The following is a 16,987-nucleotide window of genomic DNA, read 5'->3' as shown; positions in this document are numbered from 1 at the left end:
TGGGCGGATTTTCACAGGTAGCTTCTCTACCCGAGTGGCAATGTCTTTCCACTCATCTGCAGCCCAGATTGGCTTTCCCCTACGCTGACAGTTGGCCTTTTTCCACCTGCCCAGCCAACCCCACAGAGCATTGGCCACCATCCACGAATCAGTGTAGAGGTAGAGCTTTGGCCACTTCTCTCTTTCAGCAATGTCCAGGGCCAGTTGAACAGCTTTGAGTTCAGCAAGTTGACTTGATCCACCTTCTCCTTCAGTGGCTTGTGCAACCTGTCGTGTGGGGCTCCATACAGCTGCTTTCCACTTTCATCTCATCCCTACGATGCAGCAGGAACCGTCAGTGAAAAGAGCATAGCGTGTTTCTTCTGCTGGCAGTTGGTTGTACAGTAGAGCTTCTTCAGCACGTGTCATTTGTTCCTGCCCCTCTTCATCTGTGAGACCAAAGTTTTCACCTTCCGGCCAGTTTGTAATTACTTCCAAAATCTCAGGGCGATTCGGGTTTCCAATGCGGGCGCGCTGAGTGATCAGGGCAATCCATTTGCTCCATGTGGTGTTGGTGGCATGATGGGTGGAGGGAACCTTTCCTTTAAACATCCACCCCAGCACCAGTAGTCAGGGCACCAGGAGGAGTTGTGCTTCTGTGCCAATCACCTCTGAGGCAGCTTGAACTCCTTCATAGGCCGCCAAGATTTCCTTCTCTGTGGGAATGTAGTTGGCTTCGGACCCTCTGTAACTTCGGCTCCAGAATCCCAGTGGTCGGCCCCGAGTCTCCCCAGGCACCTTCTGCCAAAGGCTCCAGGAGAAACCATTGTTCCCGGCTGCTGAGTAGAGCACGTTCTTCACATCTGGTCCCGTCCTCACTGGGTCAAGGGCTACCGCATGAGTGATCTCTTGCTTGATCTGGGCAAAAGCTTGTTGCTGTTCAGGGCCCCAGTGGAAATCGTTCTTCTTGCGGGTAACCAGGTAGAGAGGGCTCACAATCTGGCTGTACTCAGGAATGTGCATCCTCCAAAAACCTATGGCACCTAGGAAAGCTTGTGTCTCTGTCTTGCTGGTCAGTGGAGGCATTGCAGTGATCTTACTGATGGCATCAGTGGGAATCTGCCACCGTCCATCTTGCCACTTTACTCCCAGGAACTGGATCTCTCGGGCAGGTCCCTTGACCTTGCTCTGCTTGATGGCAAAACCAGCTTTCAGGAGAACCTGGATGATCTTCTCTCCTTTCTCAAACACTTCAATTGCTGTGTTCCCCCACACAATGATGTCATGGATATACTGTAGATGTTCTGGATCCTCACCCTTTTCCAGTGCAGCCTGGATCAGTCCATGGCAGATGGTAGGGCTGTGTTTCCACCCCTGGGGCAGTCGGTTCCAGGTGTACTGCACACCCCTCCAGGTGAAGGCAAACTGAAGCCTGCATTCTGCTGACAGAGGAATGGTGAAAAATGCATTAGCAATGTCAATTGTGGTATACCATTTTGCTGCCTTGGACTCTAGCTCGTACTGGAGTTCCAGCATGTCTGGCACAGCAGCGCTCAATGGTGGAGTCACTTAGTTCAAGGCACAATAGTCCACAGTCAATCTCCATTCTCTGTCAGACTTGCACACAGGCCAGATGGGGCTGTTGAAGGGTGAGTGGGTTTTGCTGACCACCCCTTGGCTCTCTAGCTCTTGGATCATCTTGTGGATGGGGATCAGGGCATCTCAATTTGTCCGATACTGCACCATCGCGGTGGCAACGGGTACTTGTTGCTCTTTTACCTTTAAGAGTCCTACTGTAGATGGGTTCACCAACAGTCCAGGCAAGGTGTTTGTAGTGGTTTCACATTTGCCAAATTCTGGTTGCCAAATTTAGTGTAGTGGACTTAGGGTTTATTCTCTTTTTTGTGGGAGAAAGATTAGGAGAAAAGCAAAGCAGGCTCAAGCTTAAAAATAAAGAGTTTTATTACCGCACACTAAAAGAATGGAAAAAAAAGTTGGAAAAAAACCTGAACCAAAACAGAATGAAACTCCAAAAAACACTCTTTCCTCCCCCTACAAACTGTTAACTGTTGCCCTGAATTTTAGCCTTGTGAATGTTTACATTTCTGTAGTGGAGTCTTCTCACGTTTTAACATAAACAAAGTAATTGTTTTCACATTCCTCTCTGATGAGGGACAATTGATGGATTTCTAGTCTGGCCAGTAGGAGTGGAGAGGTGACAACCTTGTTCTCCAATCCCTGGTCATTGTCCAGAATCTATATAAGCGAGGTCATGTAAATAAACTTCCCTTCTTTTTGCCCTGAAGACTTGTGTGTGAGTGTCATTTCTTTTCCTGTCCTCTAGCGACATCTGGTGACCCAAAGTGAAACTGCGGCCTGTGCATCGTGGTAAACCCCCCCCGACCTAAGCCCCCCCCCCCCTTAGGTAACTAGGCTTTGCCTATACCATTGTAAAGATGGTAGTTCCTGCGTTTTCCACAGATGATATGTTGGTTTTGGACCTTTGGCTAAACTTGCTGGAAAGGAAGCAAGTTTTTGTTACTGGGGATGATTTTCAGAGGTTGTATTTTTTATGGAAAGGATCAAGGATTTTTTCTTAGTGCCGAGAAAACATTCTCTAAAGACATTTGGAGCGAGTTAAGTGACCATATGATACAGGTTTTGTCTGCAGGCTATGATGCAGACGTGGTTGAATCGATGATGTTCTGGAAACGGTGTTACACAGTGTTAGCAAGCTATGGATCTTCTAGTTGTAATTCAGCGGGGAATTCTTCTGGTTTGGACGGTGAGGCTGAGGGGGAGGAAAAACCTCTCTCGGAAGCCGAGGCGGACCCCTCCCCTCCGCCCCAGGCCGCGGCGCTGGGGGACTTTTCCGTCCCTGGGCACGGGATCGGTTCCCCGGCGGTGGATTGGGCCCCCAGCCAGTTGGTCCCGGCCGACCGGCAGGTGGGCAGGGACCTGCAGGCCTCCAGGGGTCCCGTGGAGCCGACTGCGCCGACTCCGCCCCTCCTCAAGCCCGGGAGGTGGGAGAGCGAGGGGCAGCCGCTCTCCCTCTGCGCTTTCCCGGCACTGGGGGGAGGCCGGGGGTCGCTGGCTCCGCCCGCGCCTCTGCTGGACTCTTGACACTCTGACGACACAATGTCCGAACTGTGACATTGCCACGAAACACCCCCTTCGGGAGGCGGAGGATGGGGTTCTGATTGATGTTCTGTTGGATCCGGTCCCAGTGGGCGGTGCGCCCGTCTCGCTCCGCACGGAGCGGGCAGCGCCCGCTGTGGGTTTCCGTGTCACCAGCGGGACTCGGCTGAGGGCGGTGCCGGCCGCTCCCTTCCCTGCACCGCCTCCGCTGGGCGTGGAGGATGGAGCGGCCCGCGTCGCGGGGATCGGCCCGAGCTCGGGCGACCCTGCGCTGCGTCCCGCCCCTCTCACGGCTTCTTCCCTCCCCCCGCACCGCCCGCGCGCCTCCCCCCGCCGGCGGCTGAGGCTTTGACGGCGGCGAGGGACAGAGACGCGGCTTCGCAGGCCACGCCCCTCCCTGCGTCCGGTTCCCTCCTCACGCTGGGGGAGGGAAGCCCCGAGCCGGCCCCGCCCCGTCCTGCGTCGGGTTCGTATGCCCTGCCTGGACCAGCAGCGGCGGCGGCGCTGGCAAGTGCTAGCCCTGCTGGTGCTGCAGAGACCACTGCGATATCGGGCAATGTTGAGGTGCCTCCCAGTCAGGCATCTGTCCCTGTTCCCGTGGAGTCCACGGGGCGGGGCTTGGCAGACGCGACAGTCCTCCCAGGAGGATACCAGGCTCTCCCTGTGTTTCGGGAGGCGGAGCGCAAAGGAGAAACGCGCTCAGACACAAAATTCTCTACAAGCCCCGATGCCGATGGAGGTCTGCTTGGCCGGTGTCCTAGGGTAACTTAATGATGCTTGTATCCCCAATCGTCTGTTCTGTTTGTGCTGTATATTGAGTCCTGTGCCTTTAAGACTGGTTCTAAGAGCAAGGAGAAGTGCGGAGTTTGTTTTGAGAAAACTGCCTGACTCCTACACATTCTTCTGCGGACAGCGTGTTCGGCAGAGGCTTGGAGAGACTGCAGGACAGAGATTTTTTTTTTTTTTTTTTTTTGCTTTTAGTTAGTTTCAGCTAGCTAGGGCAGAGAAGTTCCCTGGACTGTTTTTTTTTTCCTTTTTCTTGGAACTGTTTAAACCTGCTCTGGACTGAAAACCCAGGGGAGCACTGGGGGCTGCACCTGCGGCCTACCGGGGCCTGGATCTCGGCATTTTCCAGCAGCGCCGGAGGGACTGGGACTGAGGAGAGTACGAGAGAGAGCCGAGCTACACCCACGGTAAGGACTTTCTCAATTTGCCATCTCACTTCAGAAGGAGAGGTTTTATTGTTTCATATTATACATTTTTAATACTTGTATGCACTTCATTTGTTTAGTAAAATAGTTTTTTCCACTTTTCTCCAAAGATTTTTTTTTTTACCGGACCGGGTGGAGGGAGGGGCCACTTGGGCTTGCTTCCTTAGAGGGATCCTCTACAGGGGTTTTCTCCCAAATTTGTCCCAAACCAGGACAGCCGGCTTACAGCCACCACTTGTGGCTCAGCAGGTCTTGATGTCTGCACAGAAGCAACAGTCATCTTAGACTCTTGCGGAGTGCACAAAGTTCCCCCTGGATGCCTTTGGTCCTGTGGGTGAGGGCATGAGTGCTTTCCTCATGGGGAGGTCAAGTGCCACCGCTCAGGGTATCATGATGCATCTGGGACTCATCGATGCAGATTTTATGGGACAAATTTATGCCATGGTTTCTGTGAAAAGTGCATATTATATGGCTCTACACAAGATATTTACTATATGTATTATGTTGTATTGATTGTTAATGTTGTATTAATATTTTGAAAGTATGGTAAATGTAGTTTTGTAGTTAAAATGTAGTTTTTATGCACCAACCACAGGAAAACATAAATCTTTCAGAGAAAAAAAAAATAAATTACTACTTCCTTATCAGAAGAGGCCAACTTCTCCTGCCTTGCTCAGCCCTGAAGACGCCATAGAGATTAAAGAAAAAAAAAGTGATACTAACCAGAGACAATTCTTTGTTTGAATGGAATTTATGCATCATGTATGAAATGTATGAATATTCAACAGGCTATTGCTTTTAAGAGATAATCCTTTGTTAACAGGGGTCTTTCTCCGGAGCTTTTTTGCTCGGGGAGGCACCCAGATGTCTGTAACTTTGTTTTTTATTGTCTCGTATTGTCCTAACCCTAATTGTTCAATTTTTTACTCTAATTCTATTTTCATAACCATCTTATTTACTATTAAACTTTCAAAATTTTAAAAACAAGTTATTGGCATTTTTCTCAATTATGGTAGCAGAGGATGGTTAGAACACCTCACTGCCGGTGCCTCAGTGGAATCAGGGTGAGGACGGCGCGCCCTGCCCAGTTTGGCAGCCTCGCTCTGTGTTCTCCTGCTGTGACCGACAGATGCAGGTTACAATCAATGGACAAAAGGAGGCAATAAAACAAAGAAAAGGGAAAAGATTCCCTAAAACCGCAGTAGTTAGCCCCTAAGACTAAAGTGTACACGAAGACAAAGACCCAAGGACAAAGGACAGGTAAGTACTGGTTTGGACGGGGCGGTTAAGTGGGGGGATGAATGTGTGTGAATGAGAGGCAGCTGGTTATCCCAGACCTGCTAAGCGAGTGCGGAGTCTCCTATGCTGCGTTTCCGTTCTTTCGCGAGAAAAATGGCCAGTAAAGAGACGAAGCAGGTGATAAAAAGAGCGAGAGAATCCCCCCCGGGAAACTGGGACTGAGTCTTAGAGAAGGGGTGGGTCCCCTAGGAAGCAAAAAGTCTGCTGGATTAAGGGGTGATTGCCCAAGAGCATCCAGGACTAAAACTTTTGCTGGGTTGAGGGATTAATATCCCAAGAGCACCCAGGGTTAAGCAAAAAGTCTGCTGGATTGAGGAGTAAGTGCCCAAGAGCATCCAGGACTGAAACCTGCTGGGTTGAGGGATTAATATCCCAAGAGCACACAGGGTTCTGCTGGATTGAGGTTATGCCCAAGAGCATCTAGGGTTGGAAAACACAGCTGGATTGAGGGATAAAAATGCCCAAGAACATCTAGGGTTGAACAGCACAGCTGGATTGAGGGGATATCCAAGAGCACTGGGACTGGCCAGTAACACCTAAAATTGTAATAGGTGATTTGAAAGTAAAAGGTACCTTATTGTTGTTTTGTTGTGTGAGAGTGAGTCACACACAAAATCTGCCTCAGTTTCCCAGACGGGTGGGACTGTGGAAAGAAGTGTAAGTGACCCGCAAACAGGCCATTGTTCCCCCGGGCGGGTGGGGGCTATGTCAGAACGTGTGTGTGACCTGCAATTCAGCCCTTTTCCCTTCGGGCGTGTGGAGGGGGGGCCGTGGTAAAAGTGTAAGTGACACGCAAATTAGCCTCATAGGTGGACCGGCACCAGAGGCGACCAGATCCTGGGCCCTCCTCAGAGGCCCAGCTATACTGGAACCCAGAGACCAAACCCAAGGCGAGGGGGGCCACACAGAGCCGTGATTCTCTGGCGACAGGGATCGGCTTCATGTCCTAAGGGTGTGAAAGAGTGTGTAAAAGTGAAGGAGAAATGAAGTAAGAGTAGATGGATGAAAGCACATGTAAGGATGATTGTTATATCTCCTTGGAGGGAGGTGTATTGTATTGAATAGTTGTGTGAGAACAAAGGGATTTTTTTGTGTGTGTGCATAGATAGAAGTAAGTGGTCTTTAGGTTGTAGGAGAAAGTGAAAAACAGAGGTGGGGGACGAATAGATAAAATCTTGAAAAATGGGACAGAAAAACAGTAAGTTGGTGTCCTGGTTTGGGGACAAATTTGTGAGAAAACCCCTGTATAGGATCCCTCTAAGGAAGCAAACCCAAGTGGCCCCTCCCTCCAACCGGTCTGGTAAAAAAAAACCTCTTTGGAGAAAACTGGAAAAAACTATTTTACTTAACAAACAAAGTGCATACAAGTATTAAAAATGAATAATATGAAACAATAAAACCTCTCCTTTTGAAGTGAGATGGCAAATTGAGAAAATCCTTGCCGTGGGTGTAGCTCGGCTCTCTCTGTCTCTCATCAATCCCAGTCTCTCCGGTGCTGCTGGAAAATGCCAAGGGCCAGGCCCCAGTGGGCTGCAGGTGCAGCCTCCAGTGCCCCCCTGGGTTTTCAGTCCAGAGCAGGTTTAAACAGTTCCAAGAAAAAGGAGGAAAAAAAAAAAAAACAGTCCAGGGAACTTCTCTGCCCTAGCTAGCTGAAACTAACTAAAAGGAAAAAAAGAAAAAATCTCTGTCCTGCAGTCTCTCCAAGCCTCCGCCGAACACGCTGTCTGCAGCAGAATGTGGAGGAGTCAGGCAGTTTTCTCAAAACAAACTCCGCACTTCTCCTTGCTCTTAGAACCAGTCTTAAAGGCACAGGACTCAACATACAGCACAAACAGAACAGACGATTGGGGATACAAGCATCATAAAGTTACCCTAGGACAGTTGGATACAAGGAAGAAAAAAGGGTGTAAAAAATTACCAACGGACATACCTCAAGATAGCCCTCTCGGCATTATGTTAGCTAACTGGGATAAAAACCCTTGTACAAGAATAAAGGAAAAGATAAAGATGATACAATTTTGCATGATAGAATGGGCAGAGAAGGAAATAAGATCTGACCACGTTTATTGGCCCAGATACGGCTCTTTTGAGAACTGGATTTGTCAGGCTCTTAATGTATTTGTAAATTCAGAAGAACCGTTTAATCCTGAAGAAAGAGAATATGCCACATGTTGGACAGGAGATTTTAGGAGAATAAAAATCTTTCACGTATCACAAACCCCCGAGATGAAACGAGAAAAGAAAAAGGGGAAAGAAAAGGGAGGGGAACAAGAAGAAAAGAAGGAAAAGGAGTGGGATCCTTTGCAGGCTTTGTCCCCTCCGTTCCTGCTCACGCTCCCGCCGTTCGCGGCCGAGCCCCCTGTCCCGGGTCCCGCTTCAGCCCCACCTGCCCTGGTTCCCATCCCGAGTATGGGCTCGCAGCCCGCTTCAGCCCAGCCTGCCCCGGTTCCCGTCCTGAGTGCCAGCTCGCAGCCCGCAGCAGTTGCGCCGGTTCCTGCATACACCCTATCCCCAGCCCCGCCAGTGATTTTGTCTGCCCCGGCCGCCTGGTCCGCGGCCGCCCTAAGGGCCGTGCCGGGGGTCCCTCCTGACGCGTGGTCTAAGACCACCGCCCCGACCGTGCCGGGGGTCCCGTCAGTCCCAGCCGTCCTATCTCCAATCGCTTCCCCCACTGCCCGATCCTCGGCTGCCCTGCCCGTGCCGGCTGCGCTGGGCGCTGCCGCTGCTGCTTTGTCTCTGCCGGGAGCCGCTGACTCAGCCGCCATTAGCCCCAAGCAGGCTGTCCATGCTCCCCTCTGGTATCCTCCAGAACTGCCCCCTCCTCTGCCGGTCCTGGCAGCAAACCCCTCCTACGCTCTGCCCTTGGAGGACCAAGCCTCGGCGCTATGCCCTACCCTCACCCCCCTTCCTGCCCTGAGTTCCGTTCCCTCAGTAACCACAGCTACTGCTCAGAGAAACAACTTCTCCCTAGAAATGCCTTATCGAAACACTAGAAGTTCACTTAAAAGACAGCCCTCTCTGGATTCTTCCTCAAAACACGGGAAAAAGACGACAGAGGATAAAAACCAAAAATGGGATAAAGAAATTAGTCTATTTCCACTAAGAGAAGTCCCAATGGGAGGGAGTGGAACAGAGTTTGTAAATGCCCCTTTGACTTCTTCTGAGGTCAGAAATTTAAAAAAAGAAATCAAAGGAATTTTAGAAGATCCCATAAGCACAGCTGAACAATTAGACCAATTTTTAGGTCCGAATATTTATACTTGGGAAGAGATGCAGTCTATAATGAAAATAATATTTTCTCAGGAAGAAAGGCAATTAATCAGAGCAGCTGAAATAAAAGTTTGTGAAAAAGAGAACCCACAGGGGCCCTCCAGAGAAGACAAAATGCCAACTGCGCCTCCTGACTGGGGCCAAAATAATGAGGAGGGGAGGAAACACATGAATGAATATCGTAATTTAATAATCAAGGGTGTGATCAGGATACGCAAAGCAATCACACGTAGACGAGAAATTTCGCAGGGCAGAGAGTTCCTCCGAGAGAGCTCAAGGCTGAGCCAAGGCGGAGAGGCTCAGCCTGTTTATTTCTTACTTTTTATACATTTGTGGGTCTGGCTGAAGATTGGCTTCTGGAGTTATCACCTCCCAGCCGAATGGCCAGACCAACTGTCAGTTACAATTGTTTTCAGGTTAGAAATATGCAAACAAAGGACAGAGAATGAAAAACGAAGGATTTGTTTATGTTACATCCGTGGGAAAAAGTGAAAACTGCTCCTAATATTGTACGTTAGCTAAAAAGTCTGACTCCATCTTATGAACAATCAAAAGGCTTTAAAAAACTCAGAAAAACCAGGGTGACACAAGGGAATAAAAGAGGCGGCACCCTGAGGGCAAAATGCTAAAAAAGCTTTTGAGGCACAGCAAGAAAAAAAAAGAATCTCCAACTGAATGGTTGGACAGACTTAGGAAAAATATGAAACAATATTCTGGAATAGACCCTGAAACTGATGTGGGAAAAGCTTTGTTAAGGATTAACTTTGTTACTAATGCTTGGCCAGATATTAGAAAACAATTAGAAAAAATTGAGGATTGGCATAATAAATCATTAGATGACTTATTAAAGGAGGCTCAGAAAGTTTACGTCCGAAGAGATGAAGAGAAAGCTAAACTGAAAGCAAAACTTATGGCAGTCACCATGCGAGAAAACAATTTCCAAAAAAATCAAAAACATACAGGCACTACTTCTAGAGATAAAATTAATAGAGACAGGGGAAAGGAAAGAAATAGAATCCCAATACAAACCAAGTCTCAGCAGCATTCCAGGAATGTCTGCTTTTACTGTGGGGGTGAGGGACATTATAGGAGAAATTGTCCTAAGCAGGTAATAGATCTGAAAATCTTCAAAGAAATGAGCACAGAGGAGGAATAGGGAGGTCAAAGGCTGTATTTTTTAGGGGACAAATACCATCTAGAGCCTGTGATAACTCTAAAAGTGGGTCCCCAAGGAGAAGAATTAGAATTTATTGTATATACAGGGGCAGAAAGAACCTGCCTGCTAAATGTACCAAAAGGTTATAGTGTGAGTAAAGATACTGCAAAAGTAACAGGGGCAAAAGGAGAAACTTTTACAGTTCCAGTCATTAAAGATGTAGTAATTGAAGGGGAAACTAAAATTTGGATGGGAGATGTCTTATTGGTCCCAAAAGCAGGTAGCAACTTACTAGGAAGAGACTTACAAGTGAAATTAGGAATAGGGGTTATACCAGAAGATGGGAAAATGACAGCTAAAGTTTTAAAATTAGGCCAAGAGGATGAAGAAAAAATTAACAAGGAAGTTTGGGCTGGGGAAAGAAATAGGGGAGGATTAAATATTGACCCTATAAGTGTTACAATAGAGAGAGAAGATTGTCCAATATGTGTAGGTCAATACCCCATATCTTTAGAAGGACGGGAAGGTTTGAAGCCAGTAATAGAAGGACTAATAAAGGACGGGACATTAGAACCTTGCATGTCTCCCCATAATACCCCTATTCTCCCAGTAAAGAAGCCTGATGGGAGTTATAGACTAGTACAAGATTTAAGGGAGGTTAACAAAAGAACTCGGTCTCGTTACCCAGTGGTACCCAATCCCTATACACTTCTAAGTAAAGTTCCACCCCAGCATCAGTGGTTTAGTGTAATGGATCTTAAAGATGCTTTTTGGGCCTGTCCACTAGCCAAGGAGAGCCGAGATATCTTTGCCTTTGAATGGGAGGATCCAAAAACTGGAAGAAAGCAGCAATTAAGATGGACGAAATTACCGCAGGGGTTCACGGAGTCTCCAAACTTATTTGGGCAAGCTTTAGAAAAAAATACTGCAAGCCTTCTCCACTCCTCCTAGAATACAAATTATCCAATATGTGGATGATCTTTTTCTATCTGGAGAAGATGAAGTTGAAGTTAGAGAAGCTACAATAAAACTTTTAAATTTTCTTGGCGAAAAAGGATTAAGGGTATCAAAAGGGAAACTGCAATTTGTAGAACCAGAGGAAAAATATCTTGGACACTTAATAAGTAAGGGTAGTCGAAGGCTCAATCCAGAGAGAATTGCAGGAATTTTATCCCTTCCACCTCCCTCTTCAAAGAGGGAAATCAGAAAACTACTCAGATTATTGGGATATTGTAGATTATAGATTGAGGGGTACACACAGGCAGTAAAATTTTTGTATGAATAGTTGACAGAGGGGGATAATATAAAATGGACCAAGGAAGATGATGATAAATTAGAAAAATTGAAGTTAAAACTGGCCTCAATACCAGCTTTAAGCTTACCTTCACTAGAAAAACCCTTTCATCTGTATGTGAATGTAGAAAAGGGGGTAGCTCATGGAGTTCTGGTCCAGGAGTGGGGAGGAGTAAAGAGACCAGTAGCTTATTTATCAAAGATGTTGGACCCAGTGAGCCACGGCTGGCCAGTATGTATTCAAGCTATAGCCGCTACTGCAATCTTAGTAGAAGAAAGTTGTAAACTTACTTTTGGAGGTAAACTAATTGTGTGCACACCTCATGCGGTTCGAAATGTGTTAAATCAGAAAGCTGAAAAATGGTTGACAGACTCTAGAATGTTAAAATATGAAGCAATCTTGATAGATAGTGATGATCTGCATTAGAAGTAAACAGAAGTTTAAATCCAGCTCAATTCTTATGTGGAGAACCAGCAGATAACCTAATACATAATTGTTTAGAAATTATCCAATACCAAACAAAAGTTCAAGGGGATCTTGAAGAACAAGCCCTTTCAGAAAGGGAAATAATCTATGTGGATGGTTCCTCCAGATGTCTACAAGGAAAAAGGATGTCAGGGTATGCAGTAGTTGATGGAAAAAACATGCAAACTATTGAAAAAAGAAAATTACCTTCAAACTGGACAGCTCAAACTTGTGAATTATATGCTCTAAAAAAGGCACTGGAATATTTAGCACACAAGAAAGGAACTATATACACTGATTTGAGGTATGCTTTTGAAGTAGTACATACTTTTTGAAAAATTTGGGAAGAAAGAGGATTACTTAACTCAAGAGGAAAAGGATTAGTACATGAGGGACTCATTTTAGAGATTTTAGAGGCATTAAAACTACCTGAAGAAATAGCTATAGTACACATTAAAGGACACCAAAGAGGAGTGACCCCAGAAATAAGAGGAAATAATTTAGCAGATCAGGAAGCTAAGGATGCAGCAGAAAATGGAGCTGAAAGAGTTATGTTAATATTAACTCCAAATGAGGAAAAACTGGAAATACCAAAGTTTAGTGAAGCAGAGAAAAAAGAATTAAACAAGATAGGAGGAGAACAGGCTGAATCAGGGAAATGGAAACTTCCTGATGGAAGACAATTACTTAATAAAATACTGGCTAGAAAAATATTTGAAGACATGCATCAGAAAACTCACTGGGGTACTCAGGCTTTGTGTGATCATTTTTTAAGGAACTATGGATGCATCAAGATTTTTGGAGTAGCAAAGCAAGTAACTGAAAAATGCATAACTTGCCAAAAGATAAACAAAAAGGTGACGAGAAAAACAACATTAGGAGGTCGTGAGTTAGCTCTTTGACCATTTCAAAGTATCCAAGTAGATTTTACTGAACTTCGTCAAGTACAAAGATGGAAGTATCTATTAGTAATGACAGACCATATAACTCATTGGGTAGAAGCAGTTCCCACTACCAAGGCCTCAGCCAACATAGTAAGTAAAATCCTTTTAGAACAGATTATTCCCAGATATGGAATGGTTAATAGAATAGACTCAGACAGAGGAACGCATTTTACGTCAAAAGTGTTACAACAGATAATTCAATCTTTAGGGATAAAATGGGAGCTGCATACCCCATGGTATCCACAGAGTTCTGGTCGTGTAGAAAAGATGAACCAGACTTTAAAGAGAACTTTAACCAAGTTAATAGTTGAAACCCAAATATCATGGGTACAATGCCTATCTTTAGCCTTATTGAAGATCCGAACAAAACCCAGGTCAGACCTGGGAGTGTCACCCTATGAAATGATGTTTGGGTTACCCTTTTTAACCACCCAACATGAAAATGCTACCTATGAGGTAGGGGAAATGAGCATTAAAAGATACGTTAACACCATTGCGAAAACTCTTGAAAACCTACGGTTGAAAGGAATAATCCCTCAAACCACACCTTTAGACTTTAAAATCCATAATGTTCATCCAGGGGAATGGGTGCTAGTAAAAACCTAGAAAGAACAATCTTTAACTCCTCAATGGGAAGGTCCTTTTCAGGTATTGCTGACGACCAAGGCTGCAATCCAGACCAAGGAACGAGGGTGGATCCATGCCAGCAGAATCAAAGGACCTGTGGAAGAACCTAAGGAGTGGACGATTACATCTGAACCGAGTGATACAAAACTGACTCTTAAATGGGGACTGGGTGGTAATGCACTGGGAAGACCCAAATGATCCAAGAAACATACACAGGATCACACCTAATTTGGAGATAAGGCCAAGCTTATATCAGTGGTTTCAAGTACCACCTGGACAAACTTTGAGACGCCTCTGATACCCTCCTTGGGGAGGAATACTTCCACTCCAAACAGGAGGATCAGGACTGTTTCAGACAGAGAACTCTTGTATTCACTCCTTAACCTGTGATTTATGCAAAGAAGAGGAGGAGTTGCAACTTCCATCAGTGCCAGACCAAATACCCTGTTTGATCCACCCAAATACCAGACATGCTATCTGAGTTAAATGTAAATGTTTAGATTGCGAGAAGAATTGGTATTGTAGTTCACACAATCGATGCTCTCGTTGCAGGAACTGTCAAGGGCCAAATCGATCTCCTATCCAAGTAGAATTCGAAGAAACTGAAATAATAACTTTGTTTTGTGGATGGGAATTATTAGTGCCTGTTGAATGGGAGATACCTGAAGAACAGTGGGAAACAACAGTTAAGGAGTGTCAAAAACAATTTGTCTGGAAATTAGCTAAGAGGAAGTGACAAGGAAATAGAGGGCAAGACCAGATTGGCCTCTGTATTCACCACCAAGAAGATCAAATACACCTGCTGTGGGTTGCAACCCCATAGGCATGGGAGGTGGGAGTATAAGCCATACTGGACCTCTGTTACTCCTTTTTCTGTCACTCAATTTTTGTCTTCTCCCTTTTAGGATATCGACAAGGCCATGCTACAGATGTTACCAAAAGCTGTACATGGAAAGATGCCGAGGTTCTTTTTCATTTCTCACACTCATGTCAACAGTCACTGTTACAACCCATCCAAATTAGGCAATTGCATACATAAAGGGAAGAAGTACTGGATTGCAGAGAACTTAGGAACAAGTGGTAGCAGGATGGGAAGTCAGTGCCCAAAAGAGGAGAGATGGATTTGTTTTACCTACATTACTAGGCACAAAGCACAAGATTTAGTAAAAGAGCAGTTAATAAGCAAAAAGGCTAAGTCAGTACAACCACCTAAACCTGTGCCAATTTCAATCAACAATTTGTATACCAAACTTGAACAGCAATTAAAAAAAGAAATAAATATCTCAAGGATGGGTAAAAATCAGTTTGTAGAATTGGGGGAAAGAATAAGTAAGGAACTTAACATAACCAATTGTTAGGTCTGTGGAGGGGCTTTGATGTCAGAAGAATGGCCATGGAAAGGCAGCAGCTTAGGCCCAATTGAGCTTCTTAAATGGAACCAAGCAAGTACAAGTGGAGAAAACAGACCAGAAGGGTGGATTTTAAGCTCAACAGTGATAGGGGAAGAATGTCTCTGGCGCACTGGGAAAAGCTTCCTTTATGAAGTAGGAAAAACACCCTGTAAAAGATATAAGGTTAGTCATGGAACTTCTGTATAGTGGGTCCCAGAAGAACCAACTGTGTATTGGACCCAAGAAAAAGCAAAACAAGTGAATTGTAAGTATGATAACAAAACAAAACTTTTTCAGTGTAATGATACAGGTAAAAATCCTTACTATGGCATCCCAGAAATTTCCAAATTTTGGGAGAATATAGATCAACAAAAATTTAACTGTTGGAAAGCTCCAGACGGCTTAATTTGGATATGTGGAAAAAGAGCATACCCAAAACTCCCCTCTCAGTGGAAAGGGAGCTGCACTCTAGGAATTATACAGCCAGGATTTTTTATTTTACCAGGACCTAATGGGGATCAATTAGGGATACCAGTTTATGAGGATCTAAAGAGAAACAAAAGAGAATTGATTGGAGGATTCCAAAAATGGGGAGATGAGGAATGGCCCCCTGAACGCATACTGGAAACATATGGGCCAGCCACCTGGGCACAAGATGGGAGTTGGGGATATCGAACCCCAATTTATATGCTAAATTGTATTATAAGACTTCAAGCCGCTGTAGAGATAATAACGAACAAAACTGGTCAGGCAATGGAATTAATATCAAGGCAACAAACCCAAACAAGAGCAGCTGTGTATCAGAATAGGTTGGCTTTAGACTATCTACTAGCTAAAGAAGGGGGTGTTTGTGGAAAGTTCAATACATCAGATTGTTGTTTAAAAATAGATGACAATAGAGATGCCGTCCTGGACATAGTCAACGATATCAGAAAAATCGCCCACGTACCAGTTCAAAAGTGGGAATCAATGCTAAATACTAGCTAGTGGGATAATGTCTTGGGAGTAGAATGGTGGAAAAAGTTAGGCTTCTTCCTTTTATGTGCTACAGCTGGTTTAATATTTCTTCCTTGTTTGATCCCCTGTTTCATTCGGCTCATCACCAGTGTGGTACAAGGCATGCAATTAGTGGACATTGACCAAAAGTTGCCTACAACAACACCACCACAAAGGATTATGGTGTTAAAGAAACAAAATAATATAGAAGACCCCTTCAAAGAAGCGAGATTGATTTGTGAAAAATTGAGCGAATAATGAAGGCTAGAAAACAATGAATATTGCTCGAGCCAAATTAATTATAAAAAGAAAGAGGGAAGATTGTGAAAAGTGCATATTATATGGCTCCACGCAAGATATTTACTATATGTATTATGTTGTATTGATTGTTAATGTTGTATTAATATTTTGATAGTATGGTAAATGTAGTTTTGTAGTTAAAATGTAGTTTTTATTTACCAGCCATGGGAAAACGTAAATCTTTCAGAGAAAAAAGGAATTTACTACTTCCTTATCAGAAGAGGCCAACTTCTCCTGCCTTGCTCAGCCCTGAAGACGCCATAGAGATTAAAGGAAAAAAAAGTGATACTGACCAGAGACAATTCTTTGTTTGAATGGAATTTATGCATCATGTATGAAATGTATGAATATTCAACAGGCTATTGCTTTTAAGAGATAATCCTTTGTTAACAGGGGTCCTTCTCCGGAGCTTTTTTGCTCAGGGAGGCACACAGATGTCTGTAACTTTGTTTTTATTGTCTCATTGAGATGTTAATTTTGAGGAACTAAGGATTTTTAGGAAAGTTAAGATAATAAGTTGCTGAATTAGCTGAAGTAGATAGGTAATCTTTGTTCGCAGTTAACAGAAGCCGGATCTTAGATAAGCTACCCTGGATCTTGTAACTCATTTCTTGTCAACTTTATGTTTATGTAGCTGTGCTTGTAATGAAAAGCAAAATGTGGTAAATAGGACACAAGATAGCTGCAGATTTCCTGCTTAAAGGACCCATTGAACACAGGAAACTGTAAGTTCTACCAAGGATTCATTTGTCATGAATGCATTGAAAAGGTAGAAAGGTCAGGACGAGGAAGACTCATCTTACTTCCTCATTTTGGGTGACCCCTCCCGAGAAGAGACCCCTGACTCATTTTAAGAAACAAAGTACGCATGCTTAATAGCCTTTTTGCCAATTGGCATACGAAGCGAGGAATGGGAG

Source organism: Hirundo rustica, chromosome W, assembly GCF_015227805.2.
Source record: "Hirundo rustica isolate bHirRus1 chromosome W, bHirRus1.pri.v3, whole genome shotgun sequence".
In the NCBI taxonomy this organism is placed as follows: domain Eukaryota; kingdom Metazoa; phylum Chordata; class Aves; order Passeriformes; family Hirundinidae; genus Hirundo; species Hirundo rustica.
The sequence above is the reverse complement of the archived record's forward strand: the minus strand, read 5'-3'. Positions refer to the sequence as shown.